Source organism: Schistocerca serialis, chromosome 4 (assembly GCF_023864345.2).
Source record: "Schistocerca serialis cubense isolate TAMUIC-IGC-003099 chromosome 4, iqSchSeri2.2, whole genome shotgun sequence".
Classification (NCBI taxonomy): domain Eukaryota; kingdom Metazoa; phylum Arthropoda; class Insecta; order Orthoptera; family Acrididae; genus Schistocerca; species Schistocerca serialis.
Genome location: NC_064641.1, coordinates 415,607,227 through 415,619,726, shown reverse-complemented (window position 1 = coordinate 415,619,726; position 12,500 = coordinate 415,607,227).

The window sequence follows — 12,500 nt, the reverse complement described above, 5'->3', positions numbered from 1 at the left end:
CCACATGACACAATCCACACTATCATTACCAGACCGGGAGGTCCACCCAGAAAACACAATATCCCACCCTTCCGACATCCGCACATTGCTCAGCTAAGCCACGAACACCCACACATGTCCTACACAGGGGTGCACCCAACATCACAATACTGCCTCCTGTCACAGCACACATTCAATGGCAGGAATGAAAGACACAGATCTGCCACAACCATGGAATTGGAGCGCCGCCTGTCATGAGCCAAAAGTGCATCCTGACGTGACAAATCAGATAATACCGCAGGCATCCAATTACGATAATCACTATCAACGAACCTGCCGCCGCCCCCCCCCCCCCAATACACCTTTCCCTACAACAATGTGTATCTGAACCTACGCCATATTGTACCTTAACCTAACCTATATCGTACCTTAACCTAACCTAAATTGTACCTTAACCTAACCTATATCGTACCTTAACCTAACCTATATCGTACCTTAACCTAACCTATATTGTACCTTAACCTAACCTATATTGTACCTTAACCTAACCTACGTTGTGCCTTAACCTAACCTACGTTGTGCTTAACCTAACCTACGTTGTGCCTTAACCTAACCTACGTTGTGCCTTAACCTAACCTACGTTGTGCCTTAACCTAACCTACGTTGTGCCTTAACCTAACCTACGTTGTGCCTTAACCTAACCTACGTTGTGCCTTAACCTAACCTACGTTGTGCCTTAACCTAACCTACGTTGTGCCTTAACCTAACCTACGTTGTGCCTTAACCTAACCTACGTTGTGCCTTAACCTAACCTACGTTGTGCCTTAACCTAACCTACGTTGTGCCTTAACCTAACCTACGTTGTGCCTTAACCTAACCTACGTTGTGCCTTAACCTAACCTACGTTGTGCCTTAACCTAACCTACGTTGTGCCTTAACCTAACCTACGTTGTGCCTTAACCTAACCTACGTTGTGCCTTAACCTAACCTACGTTGTGCCTTAACCTAACCTACGTTGTGCCTTAACCTAACCTACGTTGTGCCTTAACCTAACCTACGTTGTGCCTTAACCTAACCTAATTTGTGCCTTAACCTAACCTAATTTGTGCCTTAACCTAACCTAATTTGTGCCTTAACCTAACCTAATTTGTGCCTTAACCTAACCTAATTTGTGCCTTAACCTAACCTAATTTGTGCCTTAACCTAACCTAATTTGTGCCTTAACCTAACCTACGTTGTGCCTTAACCTAACCTACGTTGTGCCTTAACCTAACCTACGTTGTGCCTTAACCTAACCTACGTTGTGCCTTAACCTAACCTACGTTGTGCCTTAACCTAACCTACGTTGTGCCTTAACCTAACCTACGTTGTGCCTTAACCTAACCTACGTTGTGCCTTAACCTAACCTACGTTGTGCCTTAACCTAACCTACGTTGTGCCTTAACCTAACCTACGTTGTGCCTTAACCTAACCTACGTTGTGCCTTAACCTAACCTACGTTGTGCCTTAACCTAACCTACGTTGTGCCTTAACCTAACCTACGTTGTGCCTTAACCTAACCTAATTTGTGCCTTAACCTAACCTAATTTGTGCCTTAACCTAACCTAATTTGTGCCTTAACCTAACCTAATTTGTGCCTTAACCTAACCTAATTTGTGCCTTAACCTAACCTAATTTGTGCCTTAACCTAACCTAATTTGTGCCTTAACCTAACCTACGTTGTGCCTTAACCTAACCTACGTTGTGCCTTAACCTAACCTACGTTGTGCCTTAACCTAACCTACGTTGTGCCTTAACCTAACCTACGTTGTGCCTTAACCTAACCTACGTTGTGCCTTAACCTAACCTACGTTGTGCCTTAACCTAACCTACGTTGTGCCTTAACCTAACCTACGTTGTGCCTTAACCTAACCTACGTTGTGCCTTAACCTAACCTACGTTGTGCCTTAACCTAACCTAATTTGTGCCTTAACCTAACCTAATTTGTGCCTTAACCTAACCTAATTTGTGCCTTAACCTAACCTAATTTGTGCCTTAACCTAACCTAATTTGTGCCTTAACCTAACCTACGTTGTGCCTTAACCTAACCTACGTTGTGCCTTAACCTAACCTACGTTGTGCCTTAACCTAACCTACGTTGTGCCTTAACCTAACCTACGTTGTGCCTTAACCTAACCTACGTTGTGCCTTAACCTAACCTAGTTTGTGCCTTAACCTAACCTAATTTGTGCCTTAACGTAACCCATGTTGTGCCGTAACGTAACCCATGTTGTGCCGTAACGTAACCCATGTTGTGCCGTAACGTAACCCATGTTGTGCCGTAACGTAACCCATGTTGTGCCGTAACGTAACCCATGTTGTGCCGTAACGTAACCCATGTTGTGCCGTAACGTAACCCATGTTGTGCCGTAACGTAACCCATGTTGTGCCGTAACGTAACCCATGTTGTGCCGTAACGTAACCCATGTTGTGCCGTAACGTAACCCATGTTGTGCCTTAACCTAACCTATAATATGCCTTAACCTAACCTATAATATGCCTTAACCTAACCTATAATATGCCTTAACCTAACCTATAATATGCCTTAACCTAACCTATAATATGCCTTAACCTAACCTATAATATGCCTTAACCTAACCTATAATATGCCTTAACCTAACCTATAATATGCCTTAACCTAACCTATAATATGCCTTAACCTAACCTATAATATGCCTTAACCTAACCTATAATATGCCTTAACCTAACCTAAAGTGCGCCGTAACCAAAACTATATTGCGCCTTAACCTGACGCACGTTGTCGCTGAACCTGCTCTGTAATTGTTATGCAACTCGTTAAATTAGTGTAGTGTTGCCTAACCGCAACCCTCGCAATATAGTTCGCTACTCGCACTGCCCGGTCCCCTGTGTATCGCGTCATGTTAAACACCTTGCAGGTGTTGCTGACTTTCCACATGCTCCTGCTATACACTGTAATGTGGATAGCAGCAGGACGTACATGCCCCCCCCCCCTTCCCCCCTGCCTTCGCAAGCTGGTCGGTGAGAAGTTTGCATGTTCAACGCCCTTCGCATGCCGACGTACTCAGCCTACGTTGTGGTACGGCCTGTCACCTGTCCGCCGATGTACGCAAAACCCACAAACTGTACTGCACATTGGTCCGTATGTACTGAATGATACATCGTGGCACATGTGGCCGTATGACGACTGCGCCTAGCAACGGCGGACCATACAGTCCAAATATTGTGCACGCAGCTACGTGTCGTCTCCCTATAAGAGCTGGATTGCAGTGTGGTACGCCATACAGACGTGTGGGAGGAACGGACGCCCTGGATGGCGATCAGCATGAGCAGTCTGTTGATGTAGTGGAGCGTGTATTCGGACGTAGTCGTCTCTTCTCACACACCGTGATAGCATGTTGCACCGTGTTCCACATCTGCGACATGCTGCAGAGGCCGGCTGACAGTCGTTCGCGCAATGGACACCGCATACGTACGGGGTCGACCTTCCACGTGTTCTCTAGGCGTGCACATGTTGTTGCGTCTATGTGGGCAGACGTAGTGTGTTGTGACACCTGACACAGGCATGCAATACTCGTTGCAAATGGCGATGGACGTGTACGTTTGCTGGTGACGTTACGCAAATGAACAACTGGTAACCCGTTGTGGTGCGGTTGTTCTCGCTAGAGGTGAATCAGTGTTGGCGACGATCGGTCGAGCTATTAACCGGTTGTTTCAGGGATACCCACCATGCCCACGAACGTGAAAGGGGATCTGGGTGTGAGGCGATACGCGGCGGTGGCTGGGTGGGACCGTCCCCGGCCGGTGAGGGGGGGCCGCCCGGCGTGCTGGCAGCGCGGTGCGTGGGCGCACGCGCTACAGCCGGCTGGTGGGGGCGGCCAGTGGCAGGCGCGCCGGCCGACGGACGCGGCAGGCGGCGCAGCTGCGCGCCGGCGCCCCCTGCTCGCGGCGCCTTGCGGCCAAAGTAGGTCCTCGCGGGCCCGGTGCGAAGCGCGGTGGCCATCTGCAGTGTGCTGGTCCGATTGAGGACTTTGTGCGCTGAGGATGCGCCGCCGCCCGGCGCTCGGCGCCGCGACGCCGTCTGCTGCTCGGTCGCCCCAGCGGTTCTCGCAGGTGGTTTGTATCGCAGCTGTGCGGACGTGTTGGCGCGTGCGCTGTGCTGGGAGAGTTCGCTTCGGCACCCAAGTGGGGCTTTTGTCCTTCTGTGGCGCCGGCGTTGGAGCTGCCGGTCACCGTAGGTGGCGCGTGTTGTCTCCCGCCGGCAATGCCACGACAGCACGCTCCCGGGCCTCTGTCGGCAGCGGCAAGCTCAGTTGGGAGCACGGGTGGTCGCACCTAAAGCGTCTACTCGCCTAACTCCGGGCGATTGCGCCTCTCTCGAACCCGACCAAGTACTTAGGACGGCGCTGCGCGCCGCCGGGACCTGAGAGGGTTTCGAGGTGTGTTGTGCAGGGGAGCTCAGCCTCCTCCTGTTTGCAGAATAATTGAGCGGACGCTTGCGTGTTCGCGCGGGTCCCCGGGACACACTCCCGGGCGGCCGGCTGCTCAGCTCTAGTTGACGCAGCTCCCTGGTTGATCCTGCCAGTAGTCATATGCTTGTCTCAAAGATTAAGCCATGCATGTCTCAGTACAAGCCGCATTAAGGTGAAACCGCGAATGGCTCATTAAATCAGTTATGGTTCCTTAGATCGTACCCACGTTACTTGGATAACTGTGGTAATTCTAGAGCTAATACATGCAAACAGAGTCCCGAGTCTGGCGTGAGGTCAGTCGTTTGACGGCGCGTTTCGGGGCGGGCCCGCCCGCTGCCGGCGCGCCGTAGGGCACGGAAGCTCGCACTGGGGCGTATCGCTTTCCAGTCGGGTGTGCCGCGGCCGTCCTCACAGGGGAAGTGAAGCGTCTCTCATAGCCTCTCCTTCCCAAGTGGCTCTTTCCGCCTTCCCGTGGTGCCGGACGTTAAGCTTGGCATTTTGCCTTGCGACGAAAGGGAGAGCTGCGACCCAACCCGATGCGAAAGCGAAGGGTGCGTGGCACAGGGGGAGCTGTGTCGAGGGACCGAACACCAGTCCCTTTCTGTTCGCAGGGCACAGACCAGCAGGTGCTCTGCATGCCGGCGACCTCGTTTGTCGGCGTGGGATCGCGGCGCGAGTCGGCAAGGGTGCTTCGCCGCGCCCCTGGGTAACCGGGGCGTGTTCTGCCAAACCCAGGAGGTGGTGACATCGCCTGGGCTAGGTTAGATGGGCCCAGACCGCCGAACGACTGGGGGACCGACCCACCACCTGAGTAGGAGTGGGTCCCTGGCCTTCAGGTGGAAACTCGGGCTAGTAGGCGGCGAAGGGCGAGGGGTGCATCCGCCTCTCCGGAGTGCGGGGTGCACTTGCCGAGGAGCGTCGAGTGAAATCGTCGACGACGAGGCCTTCGACGGGGACCAGTGCGCTGGCAACGGCGCGCTGAACCCTGCAGCTCAGGAGTGCCCTTGACCTAGGGGCGAGGTCGGTGGGCGAGCTGCAACAGTCCCCCCCCATGCCAGAGGAGCCGGTCCGGGGCAAGAGACGGGCTCCCAACCTTTTTTCACTCGTTATCATCATGGCTGAACAGGAAACGAGTGATTCGAGTGCTATTTCGAGGGCAAGTATGTCTACTGTCCCTACCTCGCAGGAGGAAGTGGGACAAGATGATGAAAATGTTTATGACAGACATTGTCGTATAAGTCAAATTTTGGACTCTAGTATCAAGAATGGAAAAATAAGCCAGGCTGCAGTCACAGCAATAAAGAACGAGCTCGCTGCCTGGGCTATCGCAAACGCTAAGCTTGAGGGACGTCTTGAAGAGCTCGAAAAGGAGAATGCCAGACTAAGACAACAGCCAGTCAAGACATGGGCCGGAGTGGTGGCGCAACCTGCCACAAAAGCCCAAACAACTAAAGAAACTATTGCAAAGATCTCAAAAAAGCCAGACACGGCAGTCTTTTTAAGACCCCTGCCTGGCCAGACTATTAAAAAGGTACAGGAGATCTTCACAACAACAATTGACCCAGCAAGGGATAAAATAAAAATAAACAAAGTCAAGGCCACAAAAAATGTAGTTGTTGTAGATCTCGCAACAGAGGAAGACAGGGACAAAATACTAAATAACACCAAACTTAATAAGGCCATTAAATGCGAACCTCCCAAGAAAAGAAATCCTCTGGTAATATTGTATGATGTACCTGTGGCATTAACTGAAACTGATATCTATGAAACGATGTACAATCAAAATTTTGAAGATATAGAATATGAAACATTCAGAAATGAATTCAAGTTACGTTTTAAAACGGGACCTCGGGAACGCGATGTTGTCCATCATGTGGCCGAGGTCTCCGGCAAGATGTGGAGAAAACTTACCGCTATGGGGAGAATTTACATTGGATTCCATGCAATAAATGTTAGGGACTATCTAGTAGTCCCCCGATGCCACAATTGTGGTGATTTAGACCACGTTCATAAGCATTGTGAAAGGAAGCCGGCCTGCTCCAGGTGTGGGGCTGAGGACCACACAAGAAAAAATTGCAATAAGAACGCAATCTGCATTCCTTGTACCAAAAGGGGAAGGAAACCATGCAATACTACTGGGAGGAACTGCCCGACGTACAGGATGCTAGAGCAGAGATTAATCTCTCGAATTGATTATGGCTGAGGCTACACCTGAACTCAGGAAGCCTAAAAGGAAATCCCCAAGCAAGAGGCTGAGGGACGCTCTGAGGGCAAACAAATTCAGAGAATTCTTACAGAAAATCACGCAACCACGATCCTTGGTGATAATAATGAAAGATGTTTGCATACAGACAGACCCATGTGCAGAAGACGTTCCCTCTCCTCCTTGCTGGGGACCTGGGTCGAAACAAGAGCATTCTGGACCACACAGGCATCCTGTACTTGGGAGTTCACAATTACACAGTAAAGATTTAGTAACCACCAAAAATGTCCAGTATAATGAAGTGAGTAGCTCAAACCCATCCTCTGACTTACCATCCCGGGGTGTACTGGGAATTGATCCCCAACGAATATACCCCAACCTGGAGCATGCTCTGCAGCTATCAAGACTTGAGGAGCCGGCAATCCTCACAACTGCACTGAGACACGTGGTACGTGTTGGCCACGAGTATGGTAGAGATGTCACCTTCCCAGTAATGGAGGCGGTAGACAGAATCCACCTAAAGACAATGAATCTCCCCACCGACTTCGGGGCCCTGCGAGAACTGGTTAAAAAGGTCTTCGAAAGAAGAAATGAGAAGTTTGACTTGGATGAACTATATTGTCAATCTGTGATAACAAATGGCAGAGTAGCCCACGACTGGTCAAAAAACTGGCCAGAATCACACGTTCATACCTACTACCCACGTGAGCCAACTAAACGTGGGTCAAATAAACACACACAATAGTAAGCTAGTCTTGCAGGAACTGCGAAGGGTCGTGGAGGAGAAGAGTCTGGATGTACTCTGTTTACAGGAACCGTACTCCCACGCGGGACGGATCCCATTCATGGCTGCAAATTGGCAAATTATACATTCTAATATAGAGCCTAAAGCTGCAGTTATAATCATTAATAGATCAATCAGAGCCACAGTCCTTGCGCAATTCTCAGGCGAACACTGCAATGTCGTGGAACTTCAAACACCCACAGGAGTGATTTACATTTGCAACATATACTTTCAATATGGTAGAGGAATAGAGGAGTTTTTGGAGTTACTTACACAAGTTGCCACGGCATTGCGGGGACGCAGAATACTCGTAACGGCAGACATAAACGCAAAGTCCCCCCTGTGGTTCAGTGGCACGCACGACGATCGGGGGTTAAAAGCTGAGGAGACTATTATGGCACTGCAACTGGTGGTTGCCAACCAACAAGGGAACCCCCCCACCTATACTGGTGGAGGGGGAGAAGGCACAAATATTGACGTCACCTTAGTGACACCAAACCTGGCTACAAAGGTTGACAACTGGAGAGTATGGGACAAAGCAACCACCAGTGATCACAACTTAATTACATTCATCATTGGGGAAAGGGAGTGCCGCTGGGACATGGGGTGGGAGCTGCAGCTCAACTATAACAAGACCAACTGGGACCGTCTCGCGAGGGAGTGCAACATTCCGACATTGCTGGAGGGTGACGAAAACGTGGAAGAATGCGCCAAAGGACTGGTACAGGCGATCACCAGGGCGGTGCGAGCTGCTGTACCAACCAGGAGGAGAGCCGTAGCGGCCACCCCCACACCATGGTCGAACGAATTGGGACAGATGCGACAGGCTGTAAGGAGGGCAAGGAGGTACTACCAGCGGAGTGTCGTCTGGAGAGAAAAACAAAGATGGTTGCAGATCTATCGAGAGACCAAGGAACAATTCCAACAGGAGTTAAGGGCAGTAAGGCTCAGAAGTTGGGAGAATTACGTAAAAAGCCAACTGGCTACAGACCCATGGGGAGTCCCGTACAAACTTGTTCGAGAGAAGTTAAGATCACCTATGGTGTTATCCACCGTCAGGGACGGGGACCGAATGACGGGCACGTGGCAGGAAACTGCTGAGGCCCTACTTCGGGTCCTGTTGCCTGACGATGTGGAGGAAAATGAAACAGAAGAACAAAAAAGAACAAGGACAGAAGATCTAAGGGACTACAACAACAACATCAGAATCTACCCCTTCTCTGAGGAGGAGGTTGCTGCCCAGATCAAGGCCCTCAAAAGGGGAAAAGCTCCTGGTCCAGACGGCATCACTGCGGAAGTGGTGCAATTCCTTGCCCCCCAGCTCGTAGCTCCTCTCACTAAGTTATACAACGAGTGTCTGAAACTCGGGAAATTCCCAGAAATATGGAAAAAAGCTAACATAATTATCATTAAAAAGAGTCCAGACAAAGATCCCACAGAAATTAAATCGTATAGACCTATCTGCTTGTTAGATGTACTGGGCAAACTTTTTGAGAGGCTACTAGCAGACAGACTGACAGCACACCGCATGCTGTGCGGGATGAGTGACAGGCAATTCGGCTTTCGGTCTGGGCGTTCTGCGTCTGACGCAATCGCCCTGGCTGCCGAGGTCTGTGGCTCCACCCCGCACAAGTATGTCGTCGGCATCATGGTAGACATCAGTGGCGCCTTCGACAACCTGTGGTGGCCCTCACTCTTTTCCTGCTTGCGGGAGAAGAACTGCCCAGGGCCGCTATATGGCTGTCTGAGGAGCTATTGTGCAGACAGGGAGGTCTGGCTATCGGCCCCTAGCGGCACAGTCAGAAAGACTGTTACCAAAGGATGTCCTCAAGGCTCTGTCCTAGGACCTCTCTTTTGGGACATTAATATGGAGCCATTACTTGAAGATCTAAAGAACTGTGACGATGTGCTAGAGGTCATAGCATACGCGGACGACCTCCTCCTGCTGGTCGGCGGCAGAAGCCGCGAGGATTTAGAGCCGAAAGTGGATAGAGCCATAACTATTCTCACATCGTGGTGCCATAGAAGCAAGATGACGATTGCACCCAACAAATCCACATACCTACTCCTCAAAGGCCAATTGGCCAGAAACCCCACAGTAAGAATAAACGGCATACCAGTCCTTCGGCGCCGCGAGGCCCGATACCTGGGTGTAATCATCGACGAGAGGTGGAACTTTGCAGCACATATAGACACCGTATCTCAGAAATCCCTGGTTTTACTAAACAATCTTATTGGAATTGGACACAAGCGGTTTCACCTTCCACCTGATCTAATAAAGTTATATCACAATAGCATATTAACCTCAATAGTAGGATATGGATCAGGAGTCTGGGCACACAGACTCACGAGGGTCATGCCTGCCATGGCCATAAGAAGAGTGCAGCGAAACATGCTTTTACGTTCAGCAGGAGCCTATAGGACAACACCTGGGGGAGCGCTGTTAGTGCTAATGGGAATCTGTCCATTGGACATAAAAATTCGTGAACAGGCTGCCTGGTACTGGGTAAAGAAGGACAACAGAGACAAAATTAGGGAGATACTTGGGGTATACGCAGGGGATAAATATACCATCAAAAAGAGAGGGATAGAACTGTGGCAAGAACAATGGAACAACGAGGATACAGGTCGCAGAACATACGAGTTGCTACCTGATATAGAAGAAAGATTAAAACTGACGTTTTTCACGCCTACGAGAGGAATGCTGCACTTTCTTACTGGACATGGACCATACCCAACATACCTATGTAGGTTTGGGAAGCAGGCTACACCAGCGTGTGACTGTGGTGCAGTGCAAGGCACCCCAGAGCATGTGGTGTATGAGTGCCACCTCTTCGATGATGTAGCCCAAGAGCTAAGACAACAACTACCAAACAACAACACGTACCACTTACTAAGACACGACAACACCTTTGACACCTTAAACAAACTTACAAATGAGATCTCAAAAAAGATAATTAAGAACTTTTTAAGGGACAATCGCCACTAGAAACCAACGCTTCCACCGACTTTGACTAGTGTACCCTTCCTGTACCGCCGGTTAAGGACTGGCCAGCCGCTGACGGCTGGAATCCGCCTTGTCCTGGACTAGGAGGGAGGGGAGCACAAAAAAAAAAAAAAAATACCGGACTAAACGCACACCGATAATGACTAATATAATTAGAGTAGATCTAGAAGATAGGATAATATAGTAGAATAAACTGCAGCGACACCAAGTTAAGGGCCAGCCCAGTGCCAGGGGCATGCCCACTGGGATTAGCTCAGTGGGCCAGGCCGACAACAGTAGGTTTATAGTAGCACTGGCACACTTGTAATCGCTGCAGGTAGTACGTAGTTTCCTCGTAGATTAAGTAGTTAGAGCCTCATAGCGGTAGGATTAGAGTAAATAATAATAATAATAATAACAATAAAACTAATACCTGTAGTGTAGAACTAATAGCTGCATTGTTTCATGTATAATATTAGGACCCACTAATGTAGTCAGGTAGTGGGTTATCATGTATCATGTAATGGATTTAATAAAGAAGTTTTTTTTAAAAAAAAAAAAAAAAAAAAAAAAAAACAGAGTCCCGACCAGAGATGGAAGGGACGCTTTTATTAGATCAAAACCAATCGGTCGGCTCGTCCGGTCCGTTTGCCTTGGTGACTCTGAATAACTTTGGGCTGATCGCACGGTCCTCGTACCGGCGACGCATCTTTCAAATGTCTGCCTTATCAACTGTCGATGGTAGGTTCTGCGCCTACCATGGTTGTAACGGGTAACGGGGAATCAGGGTTCGATTCCGGAGAGGGAGCCTGAGAAACGGCTACCACATCCAAGGAAGGCAGCAGGCGCGCAAATTACCCACTCCCGGCACGGGGAGGTAGTGACGAAAAATAACGATACGGGACTCATCCGAGGCCCCGTAATCGGAATGAGTACACTTTAAATCCTTTAACGAGTATCTATTGGAGGGCAAGTCTGGTGCCAGCAGCCGCGGTAATTCCAGCTCCAATAGCGTATATTAAAGTTGTTGCGGTTAAAAAGCTCGTAGTTGGATTTGTGTCCCACGCTGTTGGTTCACCGCCCGTCGGTGTTTAACTGGCATGTATCGTGGGACGTCCTGCCGGTGGGGCGAGCCGAAGGCGTGCGACCGCCTCGTGCGTGCTCGTGCGTCCCGAGGCGGACCCCGTTGAAATCCTACCAGGGTGCTCTTTATTGAGTGTCTCGGTGGGCCGGCACGTTTACTTTGAACAAATTAGAGTGCTTAAAGCAGGCAAGCCCGCCTGAATACTGTGTGCATGGAATAATGGAATAGGACCTCGGTTCTATTTTGTTGGTTTTCGGAACCCGAGGTAATGATTAATAGGGACAGGCGGGGGCATTCGTATTGCGACGTTAGAGGTGAAATTCTTGGATCATCGCAAGACGAACAGAAGCGAAAGCATTTGCCAAGTATGTTTTCATTAATCAAGAACGAAAGTTAGAGGTTCGAAGGCGATCAGATACCGCCCTAGTTCTAACCATAAACGATGCCAGCCAGCGATCCGCCGCAGTTCCTCCGATGACTCGGCGGGCAGCCTCCGGGAAACCAAAGCTTTTGGGTTCCGGGGGAAGTATGGTTGCAAAGCTGAAACTTAAAGGAATTGACGGAAGGGCACCACCAGGAGTGGAGCCTGCGGCTTAATTTGACTCAACACGGGAAACCTCACCAGGCCCGGACACCGGAAGGATTGACAGATTGATAGCTCTTTCTTGATTCGGTGGGTGGTGGTGCATGGCCGTTCTTAGTTGGTGGAGCGATTTGTCTGGTTAATTCCGATAACGAACGAGACTCTAGCCTGCTAACTAGTCGCGTGACATCCTTCGTGCTGTCAGCGATTACTTTTCTTCTTAGAGGGACAGGCGGCTTCTAGCCGCACGAGATTGAGCAATAACAGGTCTGTGATGCCCTTAGATGTTCTGGGCCGCACGCGCGCTACACTGAAGGAATCAGCGTGTCTTCCTAGGCCGAAAGGTCGGGGTAACCCGCTGAACCTCCTTCGTGCTAGGGATTGGGGCTTG